Raw genomic sequence first — 12,956 nt, 5'->3', positions numbered from 1 at the left:
GGAGTGGACAGGAGAGGAGAGGACGGGATGGGAGAGGTCTAGAGGAGTGGACAGGAGAGGAGAGGACGGGATGGGAGAGGTCTAGAGGAGTGGACAGGAGAGGAGAGGACTAGAGGAGTGGACAGGAGAGGAGAGGACGGGATGAGAGGTCTAGAGGAGTGGACAGGAGAGGAGAGGACGGGATGGGAGAGGTCTAGAGGAGTGGACAGGAGAGGAGAGGACGGGATGGGAGAGGTCTAGAGGAGTGGACAGGAGAGGAGAGGACGGGATGGGAGAGGTCTAGAGGAGTGGACAGGAGAGGAGAGGACTGGATGGGAGACAGGAGAGGAGACGACGGGATCTAGAGGAGTGGACAGGAGAGGAGAGGACGGGATGGGAGAGGTCTAGAGGAGTGGACAGGAGAGGAGAGGACGGGATGGGAGAGGTCTAGAGGAGTGGACAGGAGAGGAGAGGACGGGATGGGAGAGGTCTAGAGGAGTGGACAGGAGAGGAGAGGACTGGATGGGAGAGGTCTAGAGGAGTGGACAGGAGAGGAGGTTGGACGGGATGGGAGAGGTCTAGAGGAGTGGACAGGAGAGGAGAGGACGGGATGGGAGAGGTCTAGAGGAGTGGACAGGAGAGGAGAGGACGGGATGGGAGAGGTCTAGAGGAGTGGACAGGAGAGGAGAGGACGGGATGGGAGAGGTCTAGAGGAGTGGACAGGAGAGGAGAGGACTAGGGAGTGGACAGGAGAGGAGAGGACTGGATCTAGAGGAGTGGACAGGAGAGGAGAGGACTGGATGGGAGAGGTCTATGGGAGTGGACAGGAGAGGAGAGGACTGGATGGGAGACCTTTAGAGGAATGGACAGGAGAGGAGACGACGGGATGGGAGAGGTCTAGAGGAGTGGACAGGAGAGGAGAGGACGGGATGGGAGAGGTCTAGAGGAGTGGACAGGAGAGGAGAGGACTGGATGGGAGAGGTCTAGAGGAGTGGACAGGAGAGGAGAGGACGGGATGGGAGAGGTCTAGAGGAGTGGACAGGAGAGGAGAGGACGGGATGGGAGAGGTCTAGAGGAGTGGACAGGAGAGGAGAGGACGGGATGGGAGAGGTCTAGACGAGTGGACAGGAGAGGTCTAGAGGAGTGGACAGGAGAGGAGAGGACTGGATGGGAGAGGTCTAAAGGAGTGGACAGGAGAGGACTGGTTGGGAGAGGTCTAGAGGAGTGGACAGGATGGGAGAGGTCTTGAGGAGTGGACAGGAGAGGAGAGGATGGGATGGGAGAGGTCTAGAGGAGTGGACAGGAGAGGAGAGGACTGGATGGGAGACCTCTAGAGGAATGGACAGGAGAGGAGAGGACGGGATGGGAGAGGTCTAGAGGAGTGTACAGGAGAGGAGAGGACGGGATGGGAGAGGTCTAGAGGAGTGGACAGGAGAGGAGAGGACTGGATGGGAGAGGTCTAGAGGAGTGGACAGGAGAGGAGAGGACGGGATGGGAGAGGTCTTGAGGAGTGGACAGGAGAGGACGGGATGGGAGAGGTCTTGAGGAGTGGACAGGATAGGAGAGGACAGGATGGGAGAGGTCTAGAGGAGTGGACAGGAGAGGAGAGGACGGGATGGGAGAGGTCTAGAGGAGTGGACAGGAGAGGTCTAGAGGAGTGGACAGGAGAGGAGAGGACTGGATGGGAGCTGTCTAAAGGAGTGGACAGGAGAGGACTGGTTGGGAGAGGTCTAGAGGAGTGGACAGGATGGGAGAGGTCTTGAGGAGTGGACAGAAGAGGAGAGGATGGGATGGGAGAGGTCTAGAGGAGTGGACAGGAGAGGAGAGGACGCGATGGGAGTGGTCTAGAGGAGTGGACAGGAGAGAGGTCTAGAGGAGTGGACAGGAGAGGAGAGGACTGGGAGAGGTCTAGAGGAGTGGACAGGAGAGGAGAGGATGGATGGGAGAGGTCTAGAGGAGTGGACAGGAGAGGAGAGGACTGGATGGGAGAGGTCCAGAGGAGTGGACAGGAGAGGACTGGATGGGAGAGGTCCAGAGGAGTGGACAGGAGAGGAGAGGACTGGATGGGAGAGGTCTAGAGGGGTGGACAGGAGAGGACTGGATGGAAGAGGTCTAGAGGAGTGGACAGGAGAGGAGAGAATGGGATGGGAGAGGTCTAGAGGAGTGGACAGGAGAGGAGAGTACGGGATGGGAGAGGTCTAGAGGAGTGGACAGGAGAGGAGAGGACGGATGGGAGAGGTCTAGAGGAGTGGACAGGAGAGGAAAGGACTGGATTGGGAGAGGTCTAGAGGAGTGGACAGGAGAGGAGAGGACGGGATGGGAGAGGTCTAGAGGAGGGGACAGGAGAGGAGATAATTGGATGGGAGAGGTCTAGAGGAGTGGACAGGAGAGGAGAGGGCGTGATGAGAGAGTTCTAAAGGAGTGGACAGGAGAGGAGAGGACGGGATGGGAGAGGTCTAGAGGAGTGGACAGGAGAGGAGAGGACAGGATGGGAGAGGTCTAGAGGAGTGGACAGGAGAGGAGAGGACGGGATGGGAGAGGTTTAGAGGAGTGGACAGGAGAGGAAAGGACTGGATGGGAGAGGTCTAGAGGAGTGGACAGGAGAGGAGAGGACGGGATGGGAGAGGTCTAGAGGAGTGGATAGGAGAGGCGAGGACGGGATGGGAGAGGTCTAGAGGAGTGGACAGGAGAGGAGAGAATGGGATGGGAGAGGATTGGAGGGAAGAGGTGCGAGAAAACGAAGGAAACTTTAGGATCTGTGTCTGTTCTGTTGAAGCCTCCAAAGACTAGGCCAACGCAGATTCAACAGGGGCAGTATGTGATTAAAAGCCTACCTTAATTAAACGTGTTGGTGGCAGTAGTCATTTGGATTGATTTGAATTAATTCGACAGGTATTTTTAATTAAGGAAAGGCTTAAGGCTTTAGTGATTACTCATCCTACCCTGCACCAGTCAGCCCCATCAATAGGCCACGCAAGGCTCTGTGCTTATTCGCTATTATAACCTTGTAATAATGTTATTATCAATGGAACATTAACTTAATCCCAATGACCTTCTGACCTCTGTCAGTTATCACGAGCCCCTTAATGCATTCAGGACCAGTCTTCCCCTCTACATCCCTCTCTTTAATTTACTCAATTCAATTTAGTGGACTTTATTGTCATGGCAATTTAAATGACTTACATTGTACACATATAACTTACAAGTACACATATAACAACCATGGTGAGACTAACAGTAGTAATAGTAGTAGTGGTGGTGGTAGCAGTAGGGGTAATGATATGCGAGTAAGGGTTCTCTCTCACACACTCGTGATCTCTCACTCACTAACTCATTCTGTCTTTCTCTCCCGCTCCCGCATCCATCTCTTTAGCTCCCTCTTTGCCCCCCTTTCTTTCACTGCCCCCCCCCCCCCCCCCATCATCTCTCCTTACCTCTGTCTTCACAGGCTGTGTTCTAACCAAGGCTATTTTATCTTAATCTACTGATCGTCTACCAACAGGGTGTTCTATGTGAATAGGACAGGGTCAGTAAAGTTCTTTTTTTGAGAGCTGCGTTGGACAACCTTACTGATATGAATGACTGTACAGCAGCAGCGATTTACAGGCACCTCTGAAACAACAGCGTTTATAAGAAAGTTAGCGCAGGCATCTCTTTCTGTCTTCAAGATAACGCTGGCTCGGCTTCCTCTGTGCTCAAAAACAATCAGAAACGCGGCAGATCGAGGGGGAAATGGAAAGAGGGCTGGAGAGGGAGTTGTGATAATGCGAGTGCCAGCACTGAATACACAGCACCAACACCCGCTCTCTCCTCTTCGCTTGCTCCGACTGTGTGTGTTGTGTGCTTGCATTTACATTCGTTTGAGCGAATAAAAGCAGAGCCTTGGACTGATTCAACTGCTGCAGAATGGAACAAAGATTGGCTACAGCAACTTGAAAGTAGTTGCAAAAGATGGTCGCTTCACTTTAACTCCTGCCTAAAGCTAATAATTTGAAAAGGTTCCTTTTGTTTGCTGAAAAAGTTTTCTTCAGCATGATTGTGATATGATTTATTGGAAGGCCAATGAGGGTACACCTGGGTCCCCTGCACACCTACATGTACAGTGGCTTGAGAAGTATTCACCCCCTTGGTAATATTTTTCATATTTCCTACAACCTGGAATTAAAATAGATTTTTGCGGAGTTTATATCATTTGATTTACACAACATGCCTACCACTTTGAAGATGCAAAATATTTATTGTGAAACAAACAAGAAATAAGACAAAAAAACAGAACTTGAATGTACATAACTATTCACCCCCCCCCCCCCCCAAGTCAATACTTTATAGTGCCACCTTTGCAGGAAATAGAGCTGCAGTCTCTTGGAGTATGTCTCTATAAGCTTGGCACATCTAGCCACTGGGATTTTTGCTCATTCTTCAAGGCAATACTGCTTCAGCTCCTTCAAGTTGGATGGGTTCTGCTGGTGAAGAGCAGTCTTTAAGTCATACCACAGATTCTCAATTGGATTCAGGTCTGGGCTTTGACTAGACCCTTCCAGGACATTTAAATGTTTCCCCTTATACCACTCAAGTGTTGCTTTAGCAGTATGCTTAGGGTCATTGTCCTGCTGGAAGCATGCCACTGCCATGCTTCACTGTGGGGATGGTATTCTCAGGGTGATGAGAGGCACCATTCATAGTGTTTTACTTGATGGCCAAAAAGCTCAATTTTAGTCTCATCTGACCAGAGTACCTTATTCCATATGTTTGGGGAGTCTCCCACATGCGTTTTGGCGAACACCAAACGTGTTTGATAATTTTTTACTTTAAGGAATGGCTTTTTTCTGGCCACTCTTCCATAAAGCCCAGCTCTGTGGAGTGTACGGCTTAAAGTGGTCCTATGGAACAGATACTCTGTAGCTCTGCAGCTCCTTCAGGGTTATCTTTGGTCTCTTTGTTGCCTCTCTGATTAATGCCCTCCTTGCCTGGTCTGAGTTTTGGTGGGCGGCCCTCTCTTGGCAGGTTTGTTATGGTGACATATTCTTTCCATTTTTTAATAATGGATTTAATGGTGCTCCGTGGGATGTTCAAAGTTTCGGATATTTTTTTTATAACCCAACCCTGTTTTGTACTTCCCCACAGCTTTGTCCCTGACCTGTTTGGAGAAATCCTTGGTCTTCATGGTGCCGCTTAATTGGTGGTGCCCCTTGCTTGGTGGTGTTGCAGACTCTGGGGCCGCAGACTCTGGGGCCTTTCAGAACAGGTGTTTATATACTGAGATCATGTGACACTTAGATTGCACACAGGTGGACTTTATTTAACTAATTATGTGACTTCTGAAGGTAATTGGTTGCACCAGATCTTATTTAGGGGCTTCATAGCAAAGAGGGTGAATACATATGCACACACCACTTTTCTGTTTTTTATTTTGTAGAAACAATTTGTAGTAATAAAGTAATTTTTTCACTTCACCAATTTGGACTATTTTGTGTATGTCCATTACATGAAATCCAAATAAATATCTATTTAAATTACAGGTTGTAATGCAACAAAATAGGAAAAATGCCAAGGGGGATGAATACTTTTGCAATGCACTGTAGTATTAGCCCACTGAGCTAAAGCCTAAGTCTGGGAGCTAACACAATTATTTAGTTATCACGCAAGGTTGGGCTACTCATCACTCGAGTATAGTACACCGAACAACCTCCGCTTCTCACTCACACACACGCACACACACCCTCCAGCTCTGACCTCTCTTTGGAAGAGAAAGTGGTTACAAATTACTAAACACTGCATTTCTCAGAGGTCATATGACAGCAGAGGGGTCATATGCTGAGAAGGAAAACAGTCCTCCTCCACCTCCTGTCCCAGCTAGCACATAACGTTCTGAGAACCATATGTTTCTTAGAGCTTGGTGAGAGCGTGGTTGTCCCATGGTTATTTTGCATACAACCTTCCAACAACTTTCTGGGAATGTTATAGAATAGTTGCTTGGCTTTGGAACATTCTCAGCACATTTAAGGAACTTGACAAAATAATGTATTTTATTGGTATTTCATTACTTTAACAGACTGTTTCCTAAAAATGTAAATCTGGTTAAATGTAATACATTTTTTGGTTATGTTCAAGGAACTTTCTCCAACTGGTTTGATATTGGGAATAGTTCAGAGAACGTTAAGAAACAACATTCTTCTGTGGGATTTTCCTCATTGTTCTACTTAACGTCATGTTCTCAAAACATTATGAAAACATTCCATATAACCACACGAAGACATTAGTAACGTTCAAAGAATGTTATTTAAAAATGTATACTTTTGGTTCTCAGTGTCAACAAAACTCTATCCTCTACTTTGTTAATTGTGTTCAGGTGTGTTGGCCAATATTTGGTCACACCTGGTCTTAATGAGTGCTTGTTTCCTTTAAAATGGAGTATGTTTGAATAGACTAAAATTAACAGCTTGTATGAGTAAAAAACATGGCATGCTAGCTGCCTCCTGGTGGCGCAGTGAACTAATTCCATGGTTAGAGGACAGAAGATTATAGGTTTGAATCTCACTGATGCTGTGCAACAATTAAAAAAATAAATGCGTTTGCATGGTTAATGCCTAAGCAAATACATTAACCACGTGTCCTATTTGTTCAAAAAGTTATCCTAAGCTAGCAGAGTTATTGCTGAAACACTCAGTGAATGTTTTAAGGAAGTTATAAAAAAGACCTCCAAATATCCAATATATTCTGTTTCAGATTGTAAATAAAACCTCCCAGGAAAATGTCCAGGGGACCATAGTAAAACATTACCAGAACAGGCTAAATGTCCAGGGGACCATAGTAAAATATTCCCAGAACAGGCTAAATGTCCAGGGGACCATAGTAAAACATTCCCAGAACAGGCTAAATGTCCAGAGGACCATAGTAAAACATTCCCAGAACAGGTTAAATGTTCAGGGGACCATAGTAAAACATTCCCAGAACAGGCTAAATGTCCAGGGGACCATAGTAAAACATTCCCAGAACAGGCTAAATGTTCAGAGGACCATAGTAAAACATTCCCAGAACAGGCTAAATGTTCAGGGGACCATAGTAAAACATTCCCAGAACATGCTAAATGTTCAGAGGACCATAGTAAAACATTCCCAGAACAGGCTAAATGTCCAGGGGACCATAGTAAAACATTCCCAGAACAGGTTAAATGTTCAGGGGACCATAGTAAAACATTCCCAGAACAGGCTAAATGTCCAGGGGACCATAGTAAAACATTCCCAGAACAAGCTAAATGTCCAGGGGACCATAGTAAAACATTCCCAGAACAAGCTAAATGTCCAGGGGACCATAGTAAAACATTCCCAGAACAGACTAAATGTCCAGGGGACCATAGTAAAACATTCCCAGAACAGGCTAAATGTCCAGGGGACCATAGTAAAACATTCCCAGAACAGGCTAAATGTCCAGGGGACCATAGTAAAACATTCCCAGAACAGGCTAAATGTCCAGGGGACCATAGTAAAACATTCCCAGAACAGGCTAAATGTCCAGGGGACCATAGAAAAACATTCACAGAACAGGCTAAATGTCCAGGGGACCATAGTAAAACATTCCCAGAACAGGCTAAATGTCCAGGGGACCATAGAAAAACATTCCCAGAACAGGCTAAATGTCCAGGGGACCATAGTAAAACATTCCCAGAACAGGCTAAATGTCCAGGGGACCATAGTAAAACATTCCCAGAACAGGCTAAATGTCCAGGGGACCATAGTAAAACATTCCCAGAACAGGCTAAATGTCCAGGGGACCATAGTAAAACATTCCCAGAACAGGCTAAATGTCCAGGGGACCATAGAAAAACATTCCCAGAACAGGCTAAATGTCCAGGGGACCATAGTAAAACATTCCCAGAACAGGCTAAATGTCCAGAGGACCATAGTAAAACATTCCCAGAACAGGCTAAATGTCCAGGGGACCATAGTAAAACATTCCCAGAACAGGCTAAATGTCCAGGGGACCATAGTAAAACATTCCCAGAACAGGCTAAATGTCCAGGGGACCATAGTAAAACATTCCCAGAACAGGCTAAATGTCCAGGGGACCATAGTAAAACATTCCCAGAACAGGCTAAATGTCCAGGGGACCATAGTAAAACATTCCCAGAACAGGCTAAATGTCCAGGGGACCATAGTAAAACATTCCCAGAACAAGCGAAATGTACACTTCCGTTTAAAATGTTCAATTTTACTGGTTTCATTTCCAGAACCAACAGGTAACCAAAAACATATGTTCTCACAACTTCCAAGGAACCAAATGTGCTATCTGGAGTGTCATCAACTCAAAGGAGTTATGGGAGGATGGCACATCTTAGTTTATTAGTCTCCTGAAGAGCTTCTATACAACTTTGTTTTTTCCCTGGCCGCTGCTTTCAGAAGATCCCTTCCTTCCCCCTCATTTTCCAATCTGCCCGTGACTGCATGTCTTGCTGCAGAAGCAGAGGCCGGGAGTGGAATTCTTTGGGGGAGGAGTGTAATTCCCGAGCATTAGACTCATACAGACCATTCTCTCGACATGGACTTACATGTCAGTCATTTAGCAGCTGCTCTTATCCAGAGCGACTTAAGTGTGTTCAGCTAAGGTAAGGGAGCTAACAAGTAAAAGCGTGCGCAACAGGGGTGCCTAAAAAACGATTCAATGCTTCCTATAATTCAGTATCAGTGCAAAGTACATAGAGTCTGTGGTGTGCGTGCGTGTGCATACAGGCGCATTGCCGCGAATGTTCAATTGTATCAAATTACAGCACATGCGGCGATACGGAAGGAATAACTCTTTCTTTGTGACAGCTAGATGTGATTATTCCATACGCAACGCCTCGCTAATTCTGAGTGAAAAACATCGTTCTTTGTAGGAAAATCTCTCCAATGAGGGATATCTGAGGATGTATCTCTCAATAAGGGCTTAGCCTCTATCTCTCTCTCGCGCTTTCTTTCTGTCCCTCCCCTCCTCCTACCTCCTGTCTTACCCCCCCCCCCCCTCTCTCTTTCTCTCTCTCTCTCTAACAGCCTGTCAGTCAGCAGAAGCTGTAGGGTCTGTCAAGGTGTCCGCTGACGGCCCTGTGTCTGAGGCAGCCGCAGCCTCTGCATCAAAAAGACAGCCGTGTGTGTGCCAAAGGTAAATAGGCTTCTGCTGGATCATCCCATCTTTCTCTCGCTCTCTTTCTGGGTGTGATGGTGATGTGTCCTCTATGTCTGATGGTGGAGTGTGTGTGTGTGTGATGGCTGTGCGGTAGAGTGGGGAGCTGCAGTTTGATGATATTAAATATTAAAAGGCTTCCATGAATAATGGAGTCTGACAGCTCGTCCCCAGTGTCTGCCTGGCTCTGCTGCCGCACAAACACACGGATGAGTGTGCGCTGTTCTACAAAGGCCACTCCCTGGTCTTTCTATTCCTCTCCCTTTGTCCTGCTCTCTCTTCCTCTCTCTGTTATTGCTCCTGTCTTTTCTCCATCCATTCTCTGTTCCCTCCCCTCTCCAGAGACCATCCGTCCCTCTCAACCCCCTGTTCCCCCAGGGGGTCCCTGTCCTCCCGAGTCTAGTCAGGGGAGGGTGAGCAGCCCGTCTGTGTCAACCTCTCACACACCATCTCTCTCTCTCTCTCTCTCTCTCACACACACACACACACACACACACACACACACACACACACACACACACACACACACACACACACACACACACACACACACACACACACACACACACACACGCACACTTGCCTTATCTGTTCACTGTCACCTCACTGAAGTGTGTTTCCAACCGTTGTCTGCACCATGTGAGAAAACATACACACAAACATTTAGAAACACACAGGTAGTCTCATAACACATTCTCTCTGCTATCAGTCCTCATCTATTGGTTGAGCTCTGCTATCAGACCTCATCTATTGGTTGAGCTCTGCTATCAGTCCTCATCTGTTGGTTGAGCTCTGCTATTAGTCCTCATCTGTTGGTTGAGCTCTGCTATCAGTCCTCATCTGTTGGTTGAGCTCTGCTATCAGTCCTCATCTGTTGGTTGAGCTCTGCTATCAGTCCTCATCTGTTGGTTGAGCTCTGCTATCAGTCCTCATCTGTTGGTTGAGCTCTGCTATTAGTCCTCATCTATTGGTTGAGCTCTGCTATCAGTCCTCATCTGTTGGTTGAGCTCTACTATCAGTCCTCATCTATTGGTTGAGCTCTGCTATTAGTCCTCATCTGTTGGTTGATCTCTGCTATCAGTCCTCATCTGTTGGTTGAGCTCTGCTATCAGTCCTCATCTGTTGGTTGAGCTCTGCTATCAGTCCTCATCTGTTGGTTGAGCTCTGCTATCAGTCCTCATCTGTTGGTTGAGCTCTGCTATCAGTCCTCATCTATTGGTTGAGCTCTGCTATCAGTCCTCATCTGTTGATTGAACTCTGCTATCAGTCCTCATCTGTTGGTTGAGCTCTGCTATCAGTCCTCATCTGTTGGTTGAGCTCTGCTATCAGTCCTCATCTGTTGGTTGAGCTCTGCTATCAGTCCTCATCTATTGGTTGAGCTCTGCTATCAGTCCTCATCTATTGGTTGAGCTCTGCTATCAGTCCTCATCTATTGGTTGAGCTCTGCTATCAGTCTTCATTACTCTGTCAACATCTTAACAAGAACCAAAGTGCTACGCGCTCAAGTATGACAGGTCGTGAACATGTGAGAAAAATGAAAGCTTTTCTATTTACAACAAATATACAGTCAAATTCTAAATGTTCCTTTTATATAAAACTTGGTCTAACTAGCATAATGTGAGGGATGGGTCTCTGTTAGAGGTGTAGATGGTTGGCAGTAACTACCTTTGCCAGTTTGAGATGTAGGTTGAGGATGTTAAACATGGATGGTGAGAAGAGAAAGAGAGTGAGTTAAAGAGAGGGAGGTAAAGAAAGAGACAGTTAAATTAGGCAGATTCAAATGTTGCAGAGGAGGAAAGGACGAGGATTAGACCTTCCAGATTCACAAACCTCAGCTCTCTCTCTCTCACTCTCTCCTCTTCTTCTTCTCCGCATAATCTGATTCCACAGCCACGCCGCCGGGGTAATCTCTCAGAGACAATTTCCCAGCAGCCCCCCCCCCCACTCTCCTCTCCCTCCCCTCCCCCCCTCTCCTCTCCCCTCCCCCGCCCTCCCTCCGTTTTGTCAGAGAAAGAGAGAGCCAGGCTGCATAACAAAGTGCTGTGTTTACCAGGCTGCCTGCTTATCAGAGGATCTCTGGGCAGAAAGACACCATGATATAAGACTGGCTGCATAACAAAGTGCTGTGTTTACCAGGCTGCCTGCTTATCAGAGGATCTCTGGGCAGAAAGACACCATGATATTAGACTGGCTGCATAACAAAGTGCTGTGTTTACCAGGCTGCCTGCTTATCAGAGGATCTCTGGGCAGAAAGACACCATGATATTAGACTGGTTGCACACGGAGAGGGTGCTCCTGTCCCACTGATGAGTGGCAAGGGGGGTGTGTGTGTGTGTGTGTGTGTGTGTGTGTGTGTGTGTGTGTGTGTGTGTGTGTGTGTGTGTGTGTGTGTGTGTGTGTGTGTGTGTGTGTGTGTGTGTGTGTGTGTGTGTGTGTGTGAGAGAGATGGAACAGCGACCTGACGCCAACCAGCGCCTGTCCTCATTATCCTCTGGAGGCACAGCGACCGCCAGCACCATGTTAATGCAGGTCACACACACACACACACACACACACACACACACACACACACACACACACACACACACACACACCACAACCCCAGAATACGTAAACATGCACATTGACACACACATACACACTCCCTCTCCAGGGCTCCAGAGTAGGCTATGTACGCATGCCTACGCACAGGTGTTTGGTCTGGGCTTGATGAGCCCCCTGAGGATATGCAGCGGAGTGTGTGGAGGGTGGGGAGTTGCTTGAAAAGTCTGAAATGTGAAACCTCAGTCCAGCGGCAGAGCCCTTTGATCCCCTCTTACCTCTGTCCTCTCTCAGCCCATGTTCCCGTGAGCAAGGAACTTAACCCCTACACTGCTCATTGGGTTCTGCACTGCAGCTGACCTCTGCTCCAGCCTCTCCAACCTATTGTGTGTATGTGTTTGTGTATCTGGGGAGATGGATAAAAGTAGAAGACATTTCCATCTCGTGTGAACTAATAAAGTATATCTTAAAACCCACCTGACCACATGTCTCCTCTCTCTCAACTCAACCCACCTGACCTCATGATTCCTCTCTCTCATCTCAACCCACCTGACCTCATGTCTCCTCTCTCTCAACTCAACCCACCTGACCCCATGTCTCCTCTCTCTCAACTCAACCCACCTGACCTCATGTCTCCTCTCTCTCATCTCAACCCACCTGACCTCATGTCTCCTCTATCTCAACTCAACCCACCTGACCTCATGTCTCCTCTCTCTCAACTCAACCCACCTGACCTCATGATTCCTCTCTCTCATCTCAACCCACCTGACCTCATGTCTCCTCTCGCTCAACTCAACCCACCTGACCTCATGTCTCCTCTCTCTCAACTCAACCTACCTGACCTCATGTCTCCTCTCTCTCATCTCAACCCACCTGACCTCATGTCTCCTCTCTCTCAACTCAACCCACCTGACCTCATGTCTCCTCTCTCTCAACTCAACCCACCTGACCTCATGTCTCCGCTCTCTCTCTCAACTCAACCCACCTGACCTCACGTCTCCTCTTCTCAACTCAACCCACCCACTCAACTCAACCCTCAACCCTCATGTCTCCTCTCTCTCAACTCAACCCACCTGACCTCATGTCTCCTCTCTCTCAACTCTATACACCTGACCTCACGTCTCCTCCTAGCCAGCTCACACCCTACATCCCACTCCTTCGCCCCCTAAACCTCCACCCTCCAACCCCCCTTGCTTTTACGAGCTGTTATGACTTGGAAATGCATTTCCCCCCCTCTTTCCCCCCGGGAAAACAAGCATGCGCACTGCGCTGCCATGAGC

At 48.0% G+C, this 12,956-nt stretch overlaps 1 protein-coding gene across 1 annotated transcript in view; it reads left to right on the top strand.

The window, feature by feature from the left end:
* The window catches only part of LOC139373956 (BCL-6 corepressor-like), a 101,128-nt gene that overhangs the window by 38,143 nt on the left and 50,029 nt on the right, over positions 1-12,956 (top strand). The window lies entirely within an intron of this gene.

Source organism: Oncorhynchus clarkii, chromosome 18 (assembly GCF_045791955.1).
Source record: "Oncorhynchus clarkii lewisi isolate Uvic-CL-2024 chromosome 18, UVic_Ocla_1.0, whole genome shotgun sequence".
NCBI lineage: Eukaryota > Metazoa > Chordata > Actinopteri > Salmoniformes > Salmonidae > Oncorhynchus > Oncorhynchus clarkii.
Note: the sequence above shows the minus strand (reverse complement) of the source record. Positions and strands in the feature narration are given on the sequence as shown.